We start from the raw sequence: 21,183 nt of genomic DNA on the forward strand, positions 1-21,183 counted from the left end.
AAAACAACTGTCATATGCATGACTTGGTATTGGCATTTCCTTATGTAGGAAATGGTGGCTTAAACATGGTTCCATAGCTAGCTTAACCTTCAACTTGTATGACAGTCGAATAAAAGCGTAATCTAAGGAATATAAATACTTGTTAGATCTTTCAAGAGAAACATATCATATAGAAACAAAATGATGTTAAGATCTAACAGATCTTATGAAAAGGGTACTCTCTTCTTAAGTGCGAAAACGTAATTACAAGTACTTCAATGTATTTTTTTAATTGAGTTTTAAAATTCATTTTAATAAACTTATCCTAACAACTTTAGTTCGCAGAACACGTGTTTCTAAATTTATGTATATAAATATAAATAAGCAAATTCTACAGATTCATTGTCCAAAAAGACATACGACATGAGTGGAGTATTATCAACCAAGATAATCGATGATAATTAAGATGATGAAAGTTCTTTAACATCGTGTGGCATATTTGATGCATTTCAGGACGAGAACTTGTTAATTTTACATGAACATGATGAATATATAAATACGTTTTGTATTAGACATACACGCTGCTGCGGATTTCAAATGTGCTAGTTCACTAGGTAAAATTTCCTCACAAAGACAATTCAGTCTACCCGGACAGAGTTGTCTGCCTCCAGGCCAACCTATCTTTATTCGTTCTCCTCAATTCCACCTGCTTATATGAGAAGCAGCCAATACTAGTACTACTTTTTGGGTTTTGGTTGACACGATCAGGGATCAAACAAACAACCTCCCGCACTCGAGGAGACCCCGCTACAACGAGATGATTCAAGACAATCACGACGACTGGGTTCTTTTTATACATCATAATATGATGTTCTTCTTTCGCTTTGGAAACAAAAGTCATGTTTTTATTCCAATAAAACATGGGCTGCACTTAATTGACGTCACAACTGAAATTGCAACGTCAGCTGTGTTTTGAACTTTGCTGGATACCAAAATGGACATTTGTTTTGGTGTTGCTCGATAGGAGATTAAATAAAATCATTCTAAAAATAAATGTACTTGTGTCTGTTCATTTGTTTATCGTGAAACGGTTGAATTTCTTAAACATTTTGGCTTCATCAAATCAAAATGGCTGCCTTTTGAACGTGTATTAAAGGTCCGTTTCGAAGTACAAAAATTCTAAATTTTCCTTTAAGAGTCGAAATAATTATGTCATGCCATGCTCTTTGCTCCTTTTCACATAGATATACATTATATTTGTAAACATTGTACACCTCGCTACCGCTCGTTATAAAGTTATTGACAAATATAATGCCTAACCATGTTACTTTAAGCATAGAGCATCGTTCTTGGCCAAGAAAGGAAACTCATCTAGGAGAAGAAATAACTCCAAAATCAAACCGGTAAGATAAGTCATGGCAGACAGCTTATCTAGAGGAAAGATACCTCGAGAACAAAATCCCTGGCCCTCCAGGTTGGGGGATGAGCGCAAGACCAACTATCTCGCCTTGTAAAAAATTCACAGTTACAGAAACATTGACGAACATGGTCCTTTAAATATAGCGAGGTATTTTTCACTAACGCGGCATAAGTGTTAACTTCCAAATTTCTGAGTAGCTTTATCATTACTATTATTTCACACAAAAGTTAAAACCTTGTTAAACAAGTATTTATGATACCTTTATTGCATGGAATGACTCCAGGAGATCCGTAACATTTCACTCCATCTACATAGAATATTTTTGGTTTACCATCAGTGCAAAGCCATGGTGGAAGAGGGGACAATTGCGGACAAGGATCTGAAAAACACAAGTAAGAGACAAATTACGTATGTTGCATCATTGGTATAAAATAAAGAAGTTCATTGAAAGGACATGAGTTCTATTTTTTTATTATTATCGAATCTATCAGATATACGCATATTGCATATGTAATGGAAGGTGGAGCATATACATTTCAAATATTTTATTTTATTGTTTTCCCGGAACCGAAGAAATAACAATGTATGTCCCTTTTATTTATACGTGACCACAAGAGCGTCATTTAATATATCATTATGAACCAATATTGTCAAGCTTTCAGTCAAAATAATAATATTAACATGAACTTTACTACCTTTGCACGGGTGCCACATGTGGAGCAGGATCTGCTTAACCTTCCGGAGCACCTGAGATCAACCCCAGTTTTTGGTGGGGTTCATGTTGCTCAGTCTTTAGTTTTTTATGTTGTGTTTTGTGTACTATTGTTTTACTGTTGGTCTCTTTCTATTTTAGCCATTGATTTATTTAGTTTATTTTCGACTGATGATGTAAATAAGAAGCTGTGGTATGAGTGCCAATGAAACAACTCTCCATCCAAGTCATAATGTATAAAAAGTTAACAATTATAGGTCAGAGTACGGCCTTCAACACGAAGCATTGGCTCACATCGCACAGCAAGCTATAAAGGGCCCCACAATGACTAGTGTAAAACAATTTAAACATGAAGACTAACGGTCTAATCTAAATAAAAAACGAGAAACGAGAAACACCTATGAACCACACCAACAAAAGACAACCACTGAACAACAGGCTCCTGACTTAGAACAGGTGCATAAAAATGCAGTATGAATGTCCTTTTGGTATCTTTCGCCTCTCTTTTAATGGTAAATAATTAACTAATTCGGCATATACAAATTAGAGATGTGGTATGATTGCTAATGAGACAACTAACCACCAACGTCATTTGTTTTACTGTAACTTTTCAAAATAGTTTTGAATTTGATGGATCGATGTAGTAAATAAAATTGACAAAGTGAAATAAGCATTAGTACTAGATACTGTTTATCAAAAAGTGTGGACTGCAATCTTATTTTCCTCTTTATGTTAATGTTTTAATTAAAAAAATATGTCGACCTACCTTGTCTGCATTTGCATATCTCACAGCCATTTTCGTCCTTTTGAAATCCTAATGAACATTTTATTAAAGGACATGTAATTTTTGGACAAACTAAAAAAGAAATTCAAGTTTTTATTAACATTGTTTTAGAAGCATCATTTGTTATGAATGTATTATCACACATTAACAAAACATGGATAAGAATTTCTTTTCCTTCACCATATTTACCCATGGTCGTATCATCTAGTTATAATGTTGATTCTGATGTAAAAAATAAATTATTTGTTTTAATCGTTAATTGTACCACATTATATGTTAAATACTTATTTCCTCTTAAACTGCAAACACAGCGAAATTTGGCCAATGTAACTATACAATGCCTTTCCTAAAATTTACTAAAAAGTTCCGTAACTGTTAAAATACCATTGATAATAATAGATACGTATTGTATTAAATTTTTACCCAGGAAAAAGAAGAATGTTCACCCTATAGTCACATCTAGTCTAACCCAATTTAGAGTGCAGACACTTAAATCAAATGTTTGTCTGTTTTATCCATGGACTTATGGCACGTGATTTGTATATATTCTACTTTCACGCACAAGAATTCATATTACTATTATTTGATTTGCAATATTATTACACATACCCAGGGTGTTGTATTATTTGAAAAGCAGAATGACTTTTCTAACATGACGTTCTTTAAACGATTTGAGTACACGCCAATGGTAAAATAGGAATATATTACATATCAGCTGATCGGCAACAGTATGCTTTATTTGGGCTATTCCAATCTTACTTCCACGTAGTATGGTTTTTATGAATGAGTTCCCCGAGGTCAAATGGTGTAAATGACACCGTTGAACTATGACATAAGAAGATAAGCATTCTACGGGGAAATGCGCGAATGTGAAACGGAAAATTATCAAAACATGAAAACATGAACAAACGATGAACAGAATTTGCTGAAAGCTCGATTTCTTCAACATGTTCAATAAAAGTAAGACAATCTTCGAAATTCGTCCAAAATTGTCCAAGTATGTTATTGTATATCATTGAAGCATGTCACTAATTCAGTTTTATTCGTCTTTTACGTCAATATTGATAATGTGTTTAATTATGGAATCATCAAATATTTGGCACCGCCTAGAGCACTTCGATTAAAAAAAATAGCCGTCTTTGTCTTATTTGAATAAAAATTATTCATGGGGGCTTGCATTTATATATATATATATATTTTTTGTTTTGTTTTTACCGCGGGTGGGCCTTATGCCGATATGTTACCCTTTGCTATCGTTCGTGGTAAAAAATTTAGAATAAAGGACCAACTTCGTACGTTTATCATCATTTAGAGAGCAAACTTTTAGTGATATTTAAAAAAAATTTGATGGAATAACAGAATAAAGAAATGCATACAATGTATGACAAAAAGGTTGTGAAACGAAAAGAAAGCTTTGCATAATATAAATATTGCATTACCTGCATTTTTCAGCGTAGAAATATAGATTTCACCACTGCAACAAGTGTGTTACGATATTTCTCCACTCGAGACAGTTAAATTTTAATATTTAAAGCGCGAGGCTAGCCGAGCTTTTTAGATAATTAAAATTTAACTGTTGAGAGTGGAGAAATATCGTAATTAACGAGTTATAGTGGTGGAATCTGTTTCTTTAATGATTTTCATCCTCCCTTTTCAAAGATTTGCAGAAAGTTGTGTTATATGTGACGTCATCAGGCATTGTCACCTTTTTTCATGACGTCACAATAGGAAAATTCAGAAGAAACCAAGAATATTTGACCTCATAATTAAATTTCGACCAATCATTTGCCGAGAACAGATATTTCACTAGTGAGGAGAAATATCTTTCTCACACCGATCAAGAAATGTGAAAATAGCACAAAAATTAGAGAAATGATGTAACTTACCTTTTTTGTCTCTGCACATTGTTCCACAAGCAGGATTGAAGCAACACAGTTGACCTGAAAATGCACCATACAAATGAGACAAATTTCAAAATAGAGGCTAACCGTGGGAACGTCACTGATTTGTACACTGTGATTGACTTTCATAAGTTCATACCGACTGCGCAATGTAAATCACGATTAAATGTGAATTTTTCAATTATTTATATTCATGTTTTTGGAGCAAATATAACAGTTATTTTCATGATAAAAATATATTAGCCCAGTAGTCAGCACTTCTGTGTTGACAAGAACTATCATTGATATGCTCATAAATATAAATTAACTGTTTATAAAACTTAAAATTTTTCAAAATACTAAGTATTGGCTACCCAAGAATAGATTACCTTAGCTGTATATGACAAAACCTTTCGGAATTTTGGGACCTCAATGCAATGCTCTTCAACTTCGTACTTCATTTTGCCTTTTAAACTTTTTGATTCGAGCGTCACTGACGAGTCTTTTGTAGACTAACCACGCGTCGGGCATACAAATATTTAATCCCGTTATCTATGATGAGTTTATTAAAACAGATAATCATGATCATGAAATTTTACTTTCACATAATTTTTATACATATTCGTTTGTTTTTAAAGACTTTTACCCTGACTGATTCTAAATACAACAATATACAGACCTGGTTTACACTCATGGTCCGCGTTACACTGCTGGTGGAAATGGATACATAAGGGACATACAGGATTATTTAGGTTGGTAATACAAGCTGGGCATCCAGGACGGTTACCCTATTTAAGAAAAATTTTAAAAAATCAGTATATAAAATATGTCGCTTTTTCAGAAAAATCCCATCCCGTCTGCAAAAGAGATGTCATTGAGTAAAATGTAAATAAACCAACAGACCGATTAATTCTTTTTCATTGACATATAATTTCGCCTGTATGTTTACTGTATGTTTATAATATACAATTGCATTTAACAGTGGCAGTAAGTAAAAAGAACAGCTAAGCTGTAGTACACATTGTAATTGCTAAGAACAAAATAGTTTTAGAAAAAACGTTTTAGTGTTGCATTTTCTCAAATTAAAAATAGATGTGTTTTATTGTAAAAAGTGTAATTTTGTTTAAACAAATAATGTTTTCAAATAACTATTTATCAGTTCTCGTTCTACTTGGTAATAAGGTAATCTGACTTAACAGGGTAATCTGACTTAACACTACTTTAGGGTAATCTGACTTTACACTACTCTAGGGTAATCTGACTAAACACTACTCTAGGGTAATCTGACTTAACACTTCTCTTGAGTAATCTGTCTCTACACTTCTTTTGGGTAATCTTACTTAACACTACTCTAAGATAATCTGACTTAACACTACTCTAAGATAATCTGACTTAACACTTCTCTAGGGTAATCTGACTTAACAGGTTAATCTGACTTAACAGGGTATTCTGACTTAACACTACTCTAGGGTAATCTGATTTAACAGAGTAATCTAACTTAACACTACTCTAAGGTAATCTGTCATAACAGGGTAATCTGACTTAACAGGGTAATCTGACTTAACACTACTCTTGGATAATCTGACTTAACACTACTCTAGGGTTATCTGACTTAACACTACTCTAGCGTAATCTGAGTTAACACTACTCTAGCGTAATCTGAGTTAACACTACTCTAGGGTTATTTGACATAAAACTAATCTTGGGTAATCTGACTTAACACTACTCTAGGGTTATCTGTCTGAACACTACTCTAAGGTTATCTGACATGAGACTACATGTTCCTGTCTGGAAATCGTATTAGATCAAATAGTTTGTCCTTTCGTTTGTCAACCAAATAATTTCATCACTTTTTTTTCCATGTACAACTAAACATAATGACCTCTTCTCTGGTCTCTTGCTTGACGTTGATGCCTTGTAAAGTGTAAGAGTTTTTCTGATCTGTTAGACAAGTTTTTCCTGTTTTATTAAATTTCAATTTTGAATGAGTGTATGCGTAGTATGCGTAGCAGGACTTTGCATGCACTTTTTTTCTAATGAATAACAGCTGTTACATGTGTTACATACCTCTATAGGGTCAGTGCACTGAAATGCTCCACATTGTTTCCTACAACATTTTTGTTTTCCTTAAACGAAAAATGTAAAAAATCAGTAAATACGGAACAGATGAAATAAAGAAAAAATATATGAACTTAAAGATATGTATTGCCTAAGAAAAATAGCATCATTAATCGTATGTCGATCCGAATTCAGATTTGTTTGATTTATGCAAGCAGGTTTATTGTACAAAATGGTGAATTTAAAAGAAACATTTGTTCCATCACCTATGGCAGTAAACTCATTTCTTAATATGATCTGTGGGGAACTTTACATTTTTGAAATACTTTATTTGGCAAAACCTTTAGGAATTTTTGGTCCTCAATGCTCTTCAACTTCGTACTTTATTTTGCCTTTTTAACTTTATGTTGATCATTGTCGTTTTGCTTAGTTTCTCCTGTTACCTATTCTAACATCGGACTCGAACTTCTTTTAAACTGAGTTTTACTGTGCGTATTGCTGTGTGTTTCTTTATTCTAAATTGGCTAGAGGTATAAGGAGAGGGTTAAAATCTCACAAAACATGTTTAACCCCGCCGCATTTTTGCGCCGGTGCCAAGTCAGGAACCTCTAACCTTTGTTAGTCTTGTATTTTTCTTTTTTTTAAATTTGGTTCACTTATATGTATTGGGGTTTAGTGAGACGTCCATTTTCTCTGGACTAGTATACATTTTTGTTTAGGGACCAGCAAAAGCCCGCCTCCGGGTGCGGGATTTTCTCGCTGTGTTGAAGACCCATTGGTGGCCTTGAGCTGTTTTCTGCTCGGCTTTGATCGAGTTTTTGTCTCTTTGACACATCCCCCGTTTCCATTCTTAATTTCATTTATAAACCTGCAATCAAATGTAGGCAAACCGGGATGATACCGTGTGCCAATCGAAATTTATAACTGTTTTTGCTTCATTGTTTAGACCATTAAAACATGCCAGCAATAATTGACGACTGATTATTCAACGACTATCGGTAAACAAATAAATGCATATTGATTTCAAAATTAGATAGAAATATCGAAGAAAGGATGAAAGCATCCAACTATGACAGACCGTTTACAAATAATATCAATCGTTTACCCAACCTCTTTTTTTTATTCATAATTGTCAAGTTTCTGTCCATTATATTTTCGTTTTTAGTCGATTTAGGATTGTGTTTGTTCATGGCGAATTATATATAGTACCTTTTTATATCTATGTGCGTGTGTGCGTCTCAAAAAGCTGGGGGTGAGTACACGTGTGAAGATTGGTGTGTTGGGAGGGGGTAGTAGCATGAAGGGCTTGTAAGACATTTACTTACTATTTTTACAGTCTGAGTCAACTTGACAGTTAGAAAACACATCAACACGATTACAAAAGTTTGGGTCGTCTTTTGGAATTGACGGGCAGACCCCCGGTCTGGGTTTTGGCGACTATAAAACAAAATAAATAACACATATGAAATACATATCACAGAGAACAGAATATATTGCGTTCAAAAGTTTCGGACAATCAGAAGTAGCAAATTGAAAGTTGTATGTACGTGTTATTACACTTCAAATAACAATTGAACAGAGAGCCTTAATGCCAAAACACTAAGTTGCACGCTTGTAAGAAACCTCTTTTATATAAAAAAAAAAAAAAAAAATAGAGCAATGTATATAACCTGATTAAAAACTTACCTTTTTGTAAACAGGTATCACTGTTTATAGATCTGGTGTGATCAATTTAATGCATTATGTTGGGTGTGTTTGACTTGGTTTTTAATTTGATACAAAAAAACTACAATATGTAATTTTATGAGTAAAGTGGACATTTATCTCGCCTGTTTTCGCAGGACAGGAGTGAGAATGTATCACAGGGACCCTAAGTATGCTCTCCTGGGCTACTAAGGTAATTGTATCAGGATATTGGGAAAAAAATTGTTTTTGAATTAAAAAAAAAAAAAAAAAAAAAAAAAGAAACCTCTGAACGAACACAGATGTAATTAATTGTATATGAAACTCTGCAAAAAAAGACGACGTTTGAATTAAGAAAAAGCATTAGACCGCCTTTGTGACGTCATTTACCAGATAGTGGGGATCGCCTGTATCCCTGCTCTATTAAATTTCATCAAGCGTCTTTGTGATCGTCATTATGCAGGCTAAACTAGAAATACTATTTGTTCCGTAAGTACTTAATCACAATTCCCTAATGACAGCAGTGCTGATTATCAATTAAAAGACTTTAATTTGCCGAATAATTCGTGCAATATAGCATTATCATTTTTTCAACCAATCGCTCAACATTGGAACAGAAGTGACGACGCCCCTAAACGCACAGATGATGTTCACTAAAACCAAAGTTTTTGACGGAAATGCAACGAACTCGAAAGTTGTCTAATTGACGTTTCCATTCAAATGTTTACTCACATTAAGTTTTACTGGATAAACACATCCTGTTCCACAAGTAACACCACAACAAATTTTACCTACAACAATATCGCGTAATATTTTTTATGTACAATAATAAATTCGTAAATAATAATAAAAAAAGTTATAACTTTATAGAATTATAAGGTCGTCTTCTTTTTTATCAATATAGAGAAACCGGTGCTACTGGCAATTTTGAACTTTCATTGAGGTGCTTCATATTGAAGGCGTCACTGTCTTCGAGATGTAGAACACCACATACATGATAATTTATACACTTTATATAAACATTAAGGAGATGTGGTATGAATGCCAATGAGACAACTATCCTCCAAGTTCAAATGAAGTGGATGTAAGCAATTATAGACAACCGTACGGCCTTCAACAATGAGAAAAACCATACCGTATAGTCGGCTATAAAAGGCCAAACTTACCCAATCTCATTCGTTTTGATGTGCCTTAAATTATTCCTTTCTAAGCAAATTTATAATCATTTGCATTGCAATCTTGTCGCATTGCAAAACAAATTGAATCTTTATCTAAATACCAAGACGAAAAAAATACAAATATAAGTACACGAAAAGATATGAGAGGAAAACGATATAAGAAAATTAGGATTGCTTTAAAGTATAACTAAAGTCCATGCAGCTCTTTTCGAATTGCCTTTTCCACTGCTATTGACGTTGTAGTTTGATTATGTAAAATTTGATGCAAACTTCTTCGTTGAGGAGATTGTACAGAACGCCAGCGACCACGAACCCCGTGATTCTCGGCAGTCTTCATATGAAATAGCTTTAAATTCACCTTGAGAACATTCCTTGTCGTGACTACATTGCTGGTTGAAATGAAAACATTGTGGTTCCGGTTTAGGCACTGCCGGACAGCCTGGTCGCGGACCCTGCAATATACGTTCATGAAATTAATCAATTACATTTTTAGGAATTTAAAACACATTTCATTATTTATTTATTTTTTACCCCTTGAAGATTAATTTTCCTAAAATTGTGAAAAAATTTCGGAAAATCTGCAAAAATATTTTAGATGCTAAGTGTAGATTGATTAAATTTGATTATTTCTGGTTTTACGGGTAGATGATTTACACATAAGAATATTTAGTTGCCAAATTTTAAACAATATCTAATGTGTATAGTCAAAATCAAGGATCCCCAGAATTCAATTTCTGTACGTGGGTCAAAGATATCAGTCTATCCAAATAAAGTTATGATATACAAAATTTAAACACAAAGTTAAAATTCAAATCGAAATGAATCAAATGGTCGTAAGAAAAGGTAGGTTTTCACATTTTGTTCTTTAACAGTTATTAAACGTAATTTATGCAAATAAATAACAGCTACAAAGTACCTACCGAAATCGGTTCTCTACAATTCTGAGATCCACAAATATCGGGGCAGCATTTTTTGCTACCTATAAAAACAGAAAATTACAAATGTGAGCTGCATGCGATATAAATCGACCGTTTGCAAGCGTACAATCATATATATGTAAATGTGTAAGACTTTGATTGATTTTGGAACATTCAAATAAGAAATAAAAGATGAATTTTGGTGGTCTGTTTTGTAGGTTTCTTATATCAACTCAATTCTCAAACACTTGCAGACTTTGCAAAGAGATTTTATCAAATCGAAATAGGTTTACAGATGTATTAATAGACGCAGCTCATGTATTGAGAGAATGTAAAATAAGAGTAAATAAAAATAAAATGTTTACAATGAAGGAAATATCTTCCAATGATGTTTATTGAAATACATGGCGAGCAATTGTGACACTTTAAAAACAGAAATTGTGAGTTGAATCTGATGTTACAGTTGTTAGATATAAGAAGATGTGGTATGAGTGCCAATGAGACAACTCTCCATCCAAGTCAAAATTTATAAAAGTAAACCATTTTAGGTCAAAGTACGGTCTTCAACACGGAGCCTTGGCTCACACCGAACAGCAAGCTATAAAGGGTCCCAAAAATTACTAGTGTAAAACCATTCAAACGGGAAAATCAACGGTCTAATCTATATAAAAAACGAGAAACGAGAAACACTTATGAACCACATCAACAAACGACAACTACTGAACATCAGATTCCTGACTTAGGACAGGTGCAAACAATTGCAGCGGGTTTTAACGTTTTAATGTCCATGTTTAGAATATTTGCATGTAATGCTATGAGTTCGCCTACCAAAACAACGCCAAAAGGAGGACCAGTAGTTAAAATCCCATAAACTTATAAAGAAGATAGAAATCAAGGTAATGTTTAACAAAACTCCCAAAAAAAAAACCAGACCGGGTTCGTCGGCAGGATTAACGTCTCCTGATATCAAGCATCATCAGTCATGCAAATCACCCAGTAAAAATGTCACAATCACAAATAGGTAACAATCGCTACATTTACAGATCAGACGACTGTTCTGGTATCTAAAAAAGCAAACAGCGTAAAGTTGCCGCTGGAGATTTGAGACACAGATACATCGTATCGGTCAACTAATTCGTGATGGTAATCATAAAACTTATGTTAGTATGTTGATTTTATTCATTTTGTCACATTTCTCTGTGGAAGCATTTGTTATGTCAGGAACACAATAAGGTCAAAATAAAGTTACGAACAGACGAAAACATTCCATCGATTACTACTCAGGAACTACTTACGATTAAGCAACACGAAAAACCGTGAGTGAACTCTGTGGAAGCAGTTGTTGTCAGGAACACAATAAGGTCAAAATAAAGTTACGAACAGACGAAAACATTCCATCGATTACTACTCAGGAACTACTTACGATGAAGCAACACGAAAAACCGTGAGTAAATTCAGGCACTACGTGCGGTTCCTGCTTAGCTAGTGAAACCCACCCAAGCTATCCGATACATTGTGGAGGCACATTGTCGTTTTTGGTAATAATTTCTTAATTCTACACAACAATAATGAAATATAGTACCTTTACAATCTGCGTCGTTGCCAGAACAAGACGATGCAACCCTGGCAACCATACAAAAACTCGCAGGTTTATCGACAACAGGGGCACATATACCTGGTTTTGGCTTAGGTCTCTGAAATTGTAATTTAGAAACAATATATATTAAGGTAATATCAACCGAGTTGAAATTGTATTTCCTATCAAATTAATTGTTTTCCTTAAAGAGAAGGCATTAAAGTCAATCGTGGAACATAACCTTTTTTTGTTCTTGAAGAAGTAAAGATGAATAACCCCCCCCCCCCCCCCCCCAAAAAAAAAAATTAATTAAATAAATAAATTAGATTTTTTTCATTCTTAAATGGAGTTAAATAGAATAAGAAAAACATTATATTTCACCGAGCTTTTTTACAAGTTACATTTTGTGAAAAATTGCCATGTTGTGTAAGGTTTAAGCGGTGGAACGGATAACCCATTACAATGTGAAAATAATGTGAAAGGAAAGAAAACAAAATGACAGACTTTTGAAATGAAATATGAGAAGTTAGTTAAAAGATAATGGTGTTTTCTCTCCTTCGTTGACTGAAGACAATTGTTTGGTAACTTGTATGTTCTCGTTCAAAACTGGCATGGTCTTAGTCATTTCTGCGTTTGATATAATGTAAATTATTTTTTTAAGTGTTTGGCAATAATTTAATTTTGGATGTAACACGTCTTTTGATTTGCTAAAAGTGTTTTGTTTATCAGTTCATAGACATAATTTTGTAATGTGACCGTGACGTCATCAACGTTTTTATCATGATTTACGCCTTTTTAGAATTATATTATAAGGAATGACTGTTATATTTTTTCTGTCTATTCGAAATAACCTAAAAAGTGTGGTGCACACTTTTAAATTAACCGCTACGCGGGTTATTCAGTGTGCACCACATTTTTGATGTTATTTCTTCATAGACAGAAAAAATATTACAGTCATTCCTTAAATACCCGATTTTTCCCAATTTCTTATAACAAATATTACTTACGATTGGGGTGACGCATTCTTTTCCACATTTTTGTGGGCAACACACTTTGCCTAGAAAAATATCAAATACAATTATTTAACAACTACTGCGATTCTATCCAATTTTTCATATAAAAAATACTCAGATCAAAATTACATTGCATGTTAATATACATGTAAAATATACATCACATAATAATGAATGTTTTGTTGTATTTTATTCTCTATTTTTGGAGTAATCGATATTCATAAAAACGCATTTGGCAGAACATTAATGTTAAGAGTTATATTTAGATATTATTGCCTACCAATATAGCTAAAAATTGTAATATACTAACCACCATGACAGTTGGTATCGGTCTGACATTGATCAACTTTTAGGTAACTCTTACATCTCACACTACGGTTCAATACAGGACAACGTTGATCATTTGCTGTCTGTGGTTAATAAATGAGATAATAGTTGTATGTATACGGACAATGCAAATATATGTGTATGAATACAACAGTCTGAGAGTAATTAAGTATTACAAACAATAAAAAATGACCAACATATGGTGAAAACGAAAATAAATTATATTCTATGTAATTAAAAATATATATCTTGAGCTAAAAAATAACTCAAACGTTTTCATTCCGGGTGTAGGATTCGAACACTACTTATTTATCGTTCTATCTTTCATCATCAATGCCTATACGATCAAGTCTACGAAAGCGAGATTCAGATTAAAGTTTGACTAGTAAAAAGTCAGAGCGTCACGGTCCCACAAAGCATCCCCCGGCCCTTCGAGACATCCTAGCTACGGGCCTGAAACCAGTTCGTATCTTTAAGTGCTGATGTTCTGATGATCATGAGCATTACTGGAGTCTTCCGCAAGTGAAATACACATCAGATGTATTAGTTTGCAAGTATGGACACACTTACTATTACATAAAAAAAAAAAAAAAACTTTTGAAAATCCAATTTTATTTATCTTCACCCACAAAAAATATTGTCGCATTGGTCTTTTTCAGACCGGCATTAAAATCCTTGCCAAAGTGAAATGTTCGTTAGGCTGTGCGGGATGTACAAGTACGCAGCCACGTAATCCAATGCCGCGTGCAAAATTTCTTTCCCTATCTTATATACGGCACCCTCATTTTCATGTGGCAGTCCAAATTTCCCAAACCCGTCATCCAGGACGGCCTCTCATTGTTAATTTGTTCTCGTTCTGGACTTTCATTAAATATTTGCCACTGGACGTTAAGCAACGAACAATCAGTTAATCAACCATTTATTTACAATTTATGTGTCTTGTCTTTATTTTTATGTGAACGATTTCTTATCTTGCTTATTTATCGTTAAGTTCTCATACTTAGCACGAAGATTTGTATTTAAAGCGCATAAGTAAATGTTATATACACGTCCATGTCGCTTGCATACGTGTAGTTATTAGATCTTTGACCCCATTGCAATGAAGGAGACGTACCTGGAACGCCTAATCCGTATTAGAATGATAAAATTAATCCTTTTTTTTTAGTATTGCACTGTGAAATTACAATATACATTAAGTCTTTTTAGTGCTATTTTATAGTAATGAGCGCAGCAGGTGTGAATGAATTAAATGTATTTCTTTATAACATTTGACCTTTAATTGCATAAATGCCGATGTAACTATTTAGTGTAGTTATATTTAAGAGTATAATGTATTGATCTCTCCGAACATTTAGTCCTTTAAAATATACTATTGAATAAAATTTTATGAAAAAGTAATGCAACTTTTCTTGATTAAAATTGAGAACAGAAATGGGGAATATGTCAAAGAGACAACAACCCGACCAAAGAGCAGATAACAAATTACTATGTACAGTAATTACTTTTCTGTTATACCACATCGGCTTACATCTGAGCATTATTTAGTTTAATCAGTAAGACAATGACATTGTTATTATTCTTCTTTATACATTGCGTTTAAAAATACCATTGAACGTTCAATATTCCAAACAATTGCGTTTATTATTTTTGAGCATAACATATTGACCCGCTGCCATTAAAACTCAATTTTGTTGATAATGAAGCGATATTTGTGGATATTTAAGTTCTTCTGCATTTATGCTCTTGCCAGCAAAAATAAATAAACGATTCGTTATTTTGTTTTATCATTGATCAAAATTTAAAAAAAGTAATCTCAGTTTGATAAATTTTGGACAAATCTGTATAATTCTATAAACATGTAATATGTATGGATTTTTCAAATCTGAAAATTTCATACAAGTAGAGATCGCATATCAAAATAATCGCTTGTAAAGTTATAGGATTCAATATATATGTAACATTATCATTTTCATATGATTTGTACTAATTTTGGTAATCAAAGTAACGTCCGTGTCTATAGGGGAAAGTAAACGGAACACTAATGTCGTAATTTCCCGTCGTTGTACATAACCAGGACAGATGGCCCCAGACCACAATTAATGGTCCCGATTTTCGAAATATAGTTCCCTTTAATTAAAGTGTATTTTTTCAATGATCCCGCTTTCCCCCTTTAATTAAAGTGTATTTTTTCTTTATTTTTTTTCTTTCTTTTCTCATACATTTCTTAGTTTTTATAAGGTGGAAATGAAAGAAGAGAGCTGAAATAAATTTTTGGATGTTTTATTTTAACTGATTTTGAAATGGAAAGAATGATTAGGCCAGGTGCAAAAAGGTAATATTTACAGTTTTCGGAACATCTCTCGACTTGTCCATAGGGGTATGGATGTGTTTTGGCTAAATTTGTAAGATGTAAACGTTCAATTTTTCTGAAACTTGGATATATTTTTGGACTTGTACTGTACATTACACACACGAAAGATTTGATAAAAAAAAAAACAACAGGTAAATTTGTTTTAATGCGACAAAACGTTATAAAGAACTAATAGAGGGAATTAATTGTGGTCTGTGGCCAGATATCACCAGTAGAAAATAAAACTATGGGAATAATTAAGTATTATGGCATTATTGATTAATTGCTGATAAAAAGAACACGGAAGAAAAAAGTGTTTTACTAAAATGTTAATATTGCTATTTTTGAAGAAAATAACTGAGAAATCGTTTATAGCACTATAGGATACGTTACGTCAATTTCTGGGTCACGACAGCTATCCACCAGAGATCAAAAGACGTAATATTAGCAACTAAAAGGCCTTCAACATGGGTGACATCTAGGGGCTCCATAATTTTCATTATTTCTAAGTTATGCATATGTTACTGTGAATTCGTAACACCAGGGATTGTGTAAAATCCTTGAAACATTCAGAGATTTTGTAAAATCACTAGTTAGAAAATGGTCAATTTGATTTATTTTAGTTGTTTCAAGGATGACCTGTTTAATGCCCATTTATAGCAAGAATTTTGGTCTAGGTATTTTGGTCCTTTTTTTTTTCTTTGTCCATTTAAAATTTTAATCATAATATATCTGTGGGTAGAAATCATTTGTCTAGTTCTATGGAGTTTACAAAAAACCTATCAGAGTTAATAAGAAAACTTCTTCGGAAACCTTTCAGGACTGTTGTTTATGACTTTTAGTTTTCTTGATTTGTTTCAAGTTTTAAGGTAATTGCTTTTTATGTATTATTAGTCTATTTTTCCATTTGACTGTAATGAAGACACACAAAAGTTTACAGGAGCAAGAAGATGCCCCATACAATTTATATCCGCATTTAAGGGCATACGATACAGTTTTGATCCCATAATGAAATTTTGATGAACATTTGCATATAGGCTATTTTTTACCTGATTAAATCAAATATGCAATAAAAAATATACCATCATGTGCTACATTTTGAGTAAATTGAGGTTGAAATTTTAGATATTTCCTCAAAATTCGGATTTGTGGACGTATTTTTCCTTTCGACAGAATAACATAACTTTTTTGTTTTAAAAGATAAACACAAGCTGTTTTTTGTTAAATTATTTGTAATTTCTGTTTTATATAAATGTTCTATAAATTTGTACATTTTATTTTTACAAATAACTCATATTTATCAGATGTTCATGAATGTAGAAAAAAAACGTAATTTTTTGCTGTATATTTATCAAATTTAAAAAATTGCAATATTGACTTTTTCATGAAAATTGGTACACATTATCTTCCTACGTAATCAAACCAGATGTCTTTTTAAAAAAGAGGGGTCCATGAACTCGTTTTCAAGTTAAATCAGTTTGAATGATAAAAATCAGTCGAAAACTGCATCTTTTCCCGATAAGTCACAGTTTGACGTCGCGAAAATAACAATTTACGTTAGCAACGTCATTACCTCCCCTGTAACTGTATCGTATGCCCTTAAGGTGGTACATAACACTACAGGGAGATAACTCTGTAAAATCAGTTGAACGTTTTCATCACGTTCTATTGTTAAGGAAATATTAAGCTTCTCAATGATCAAAATTAGTGTTTGTCAAACTGCTACATATCCAAAGGAATTTTTCCGATAAAGTGTGTGGTTCAAGTTTTTTGAAATTTTTTTATTTTTGTCAAAGTTTCAAAGTAAATATTTTGTCAAAACTTTATGAAAATTAAACGAGCCAAATTAATTTTAGTCAAGGTGTTTGGTACCACCTTAACATTAAAATTTGGAATTACTACATATTAATTATTTGTAATATATTTACAAATGAATTATATTGCAAAGACGTAACATTATTTAAATAATCATATCATTAATTTATTTTAAAAACTTACATGTGCAAAATGAATAAGATAAAGGATCAAGATTCCAGCTTGCCACATTCTCGTGCGATCAAGTTAACTCGTAAATGAAAACTGGTCAGACAACGTCTTGAATTTATAACTTGTGGTTTATCGATATTTAACCGACTACATGTGATTCAATACACGTGAAAGGTGTGCTTACAGGAACAATATTTAAGTGGGAAGTTTATATATAACAAAATTCATCATGAAAATTTATGTACCATATTGCGCAAAACAAACATATGCAAATTAGGTAAAATAAAAATCTATTAATCTGATAATTGATTACGTACGTATACCTTAAAGGCAAAACGAAAAATAAATGCACTACATGAAACATACTATAATAAAACATTCTCGATTCTTCAAACAAAAATAGATTTTATTCTATAAACATCAGTAGCTCAAACTTTGATTGAATACTATTAACACTGACGGTAATATCCAACGCAATCATAGGTTTGAACGTTGTTTTCAATTTAGACTTGTATATGTATAGATTATAACATGCCCTTTTCCATATTGGCCCTGGTATCATCCCGAGACTCCCACATCGGCCTCGAGGCTTTAGCCGAGGGCCGATATGGGTCGAGGGATGATACCAGGGCCAATATGGAAAAGACATGTTATAATCTATTTATCACATATTTAAGTTCTGCAGAAAAGAGAGAAAAAAGTTCAATTATAACAATTTAAAGAAATATAACAGGTAAAATCTTAAAAATTTTATCACAAAAGTTTTATCACATTTTCAAATTTAGTTTTTATCATTTACTCCATAGAAATTTATTTTCACATTTCCACTTATTTTGGAATATGGCAATACACAATTGCGTAATTTTCCAGCTTTTTTTAACCACTCCTTTAGAATTTTAATGTCACTTTCAATTTTTTTCCTTGTGTTAGCGTATTTCATTTGCTCTACAAAGTCCGCCGTATCGCTTTCTCCACTGCGAAGAAACGAGCACCGTCATTGTTCGCCATTGTCGTTAAGGACGCAATGACGTCACGTCATTTGGAATCGGGGCACGATAACCAATAACCTCTTTTTTGCCCCGGGCAATTTTGAGGTTTTTACATATGCAAAACCCAACGTATTCGTAACAAATATGTGATAAATATATATATATATACATTTGAGAATATCAGGTATTAATAGAGTATCCGAAATACATTTTTGATAAAAGCCAACAACATTTGCAAGTTAGATTTCATCTTAGTTTTCCAGGATTCGACATGTCACTGAATTTTCCGAAAACAATTCCCACTGTTAATCACAATACCTGTAAATTTTTAAGATGATACAAGAAGCATGAGTTATTGAAGTGAAACTACGATTAACGTTCATTCGACGGTACTGTAATGAATTCAAGCGGGTTTTATGACGAATTCAAAAAGTAAGACATGACCGTTTTCATATATAAAACGAAACGTCGAAAAAATCATAGAAAGTTAAAATTCACATACGACATGGACGAGGAACACGACGACTTACTAAGAAAATATTTCCAATAAATAACGTTCATGATATGTCATCTGCGTCATCAGCTATGTCGACTGATACGGCACATTTTGAAAAAAAAACCCACAAATTCGTGCATGAAAGATTGAATGATTGATTGTTGTTTTGCGGAACGTTCAGTGGCAAATATTTCATGCATGTTCAGGACGAGAATACATTAACAATAAATACAATAGGTAGATCCTGTAACAGAGGACGTCCGGTATGAAGGTCGAGGAAATTTGACTGCCACTGGAAAAAGAGGGTATATTGGATAGGGACACAAATGTTGCTTGCAACAGACCATCTTTTACTCTTTTACCAAGAAATTTTACGACTAAAATTGATTGTAAGTTATACTGAAATGTTCATGACTTACGAGTATTTTTTTCGCGTAAAATTATTTTAGAAATGAGTCGCTGCTTCTTGTGAACGCATGCTGCCTACACATGCTTTTCCCCTTTACATGAACAAAAAAGGTCCTGTAGAGAAAACTGGCTCTTACTTGTCAATTTGCTAAATTTTCCAACCAAACTCACATGGCGTGCTTTTATTTGGGTTGAAACAAATGCCTACACCCAAATTTTGCTTTCCCATAATGCACGTACAAATGTAGTACGTGTTGCTTAAACACTTACTTACATGGTGGAAGCTTTGTTACACTTTTATCTTAATATATATATAGCCAACTGTTGTCTTAGCAAACTTAAATTGTTGTGCGATTTATTGAACTTGTATTTTAAGTCGTATAGCACAGTAACAAACACCCTAGCATAATCTATAGCACTATCAACATAACCGTGTGCTGATGCTATAAAATTACTGAAGTAGCTTGCTTTCGTCCTAAGGAGGTTGCATACCGACTTTTTCTGCTGATTCCACAAAATCTTGAGTTGGAAAAAAAATCCGCTCAAGGCATGCATTTTGGTGACAACTGGGTCAAAAGACAAAACAGTGGCGTGAACTCGTCTGCTATTCTTCAAGCTGCCAATTTAACAAGTCTGAACACATACTTCTTAGTTTTGTAATTTAAGCATCAGGAGAAATGGATAGCTAGAACAAGAACATCAGTATCATCTGATTTGATAACAATTCTATTCTAACGGTCTTTTATGCCAAACATAGCACCAGCCAGGGGCGGATTCAGGCGGGGGCGTGGCGGGCTTGCCCCCCTTCTAAAATCTGCAAAGCATGGGTTGTCCTCAGCTTAATAAAGCATATTTCGATAATTTTACCTCAAAAAAATGCTCGCCTCGCTCCGCTCGCCGAATATTTAAGTTTGCGTCCCCTAACCTAAAATCATGGATACGCCCCTGTCAGCATGAAAAGAAGTGAACATCATTGTGGTACCTGCCTTCTCATGGTTACAACGTGAAGTCGGACAGCTACAAACATTATCGTCTGTCTGCTTTTCTAACACCACTGACATTTAGATTTGTTAATTTGTCCAGCATGGTACGTAATGTTGTCACTTTCTATGAGACATTTTTTTACAAATAAAGCACTTTAATGTATAGAGAGGCCGGGTCAACATTACTTTCAACTAACAAAGAATTGGATAAATCTGGCTTCATATCTGGTGCTTCCTTTTCAGTCGTGCTACTGAATTCAGATTCTGTTTACTTGTGTAGCTATTAAAACAAAACCTGTGATACCTAAACATGTTTTAATCAGTTTACGTTTAAATACATAGTTCATTGAAATAAATAACTAATTCATCACGTCTCACTGCTGCAGCATTTAGCAGACTTTTTTTCTAGATTTTGTTGCTATTCATAAAATTTCAGGTAATGTA

General features: G+C 33.2%; 1 protein-coding gene and 1 long non-coding RNA gene across 2 annotated transcripts in view; both read right to left on the reverse strand.

The window, feature by feature from the left end:
• The window catches only part of LOC127732525 (cysteine-rich motor neuron 1 protein-like), a 319,989-nt gene that overhangs the window by 22,311 nt on the left and 276,495 nt on the right, over positions 1 to 21,183 (reverse strand). The window lies entirely within an intron of this gene.
• On the reverse strand, positions 5,464 to 8,227 carry LOC127732527 (uncharacterized). Its single transcript, XR_007996300.1, has 3 exons — positions 8,159 to 8,227; positions 6,843 to 6,901; positions 5,464 to 5,563 (listed from the first exon to the last, which is right to left on the reverse strand). It is a non-coding gene; the product is annotated as an uncharacterized LOC127732527 (long non-coding RNA).

This window comes from Mytilus californianus, unplaced genomic scaffold (genome assembly GCF_021869535.1).
Source record: "Mytilus californianus isolate M0D057914Y unplaced genomic scaffold, xbMytCali1.0.p SCAF_25, whole genome shotgun sequence".
In the NCBI taxonomy this organism is placed as follows: Eukaryota; Metazoa; Mollusca; class Bivalvia; order Mytilida; family Mytilidae; genus Mytilus; species Mytilus californianus.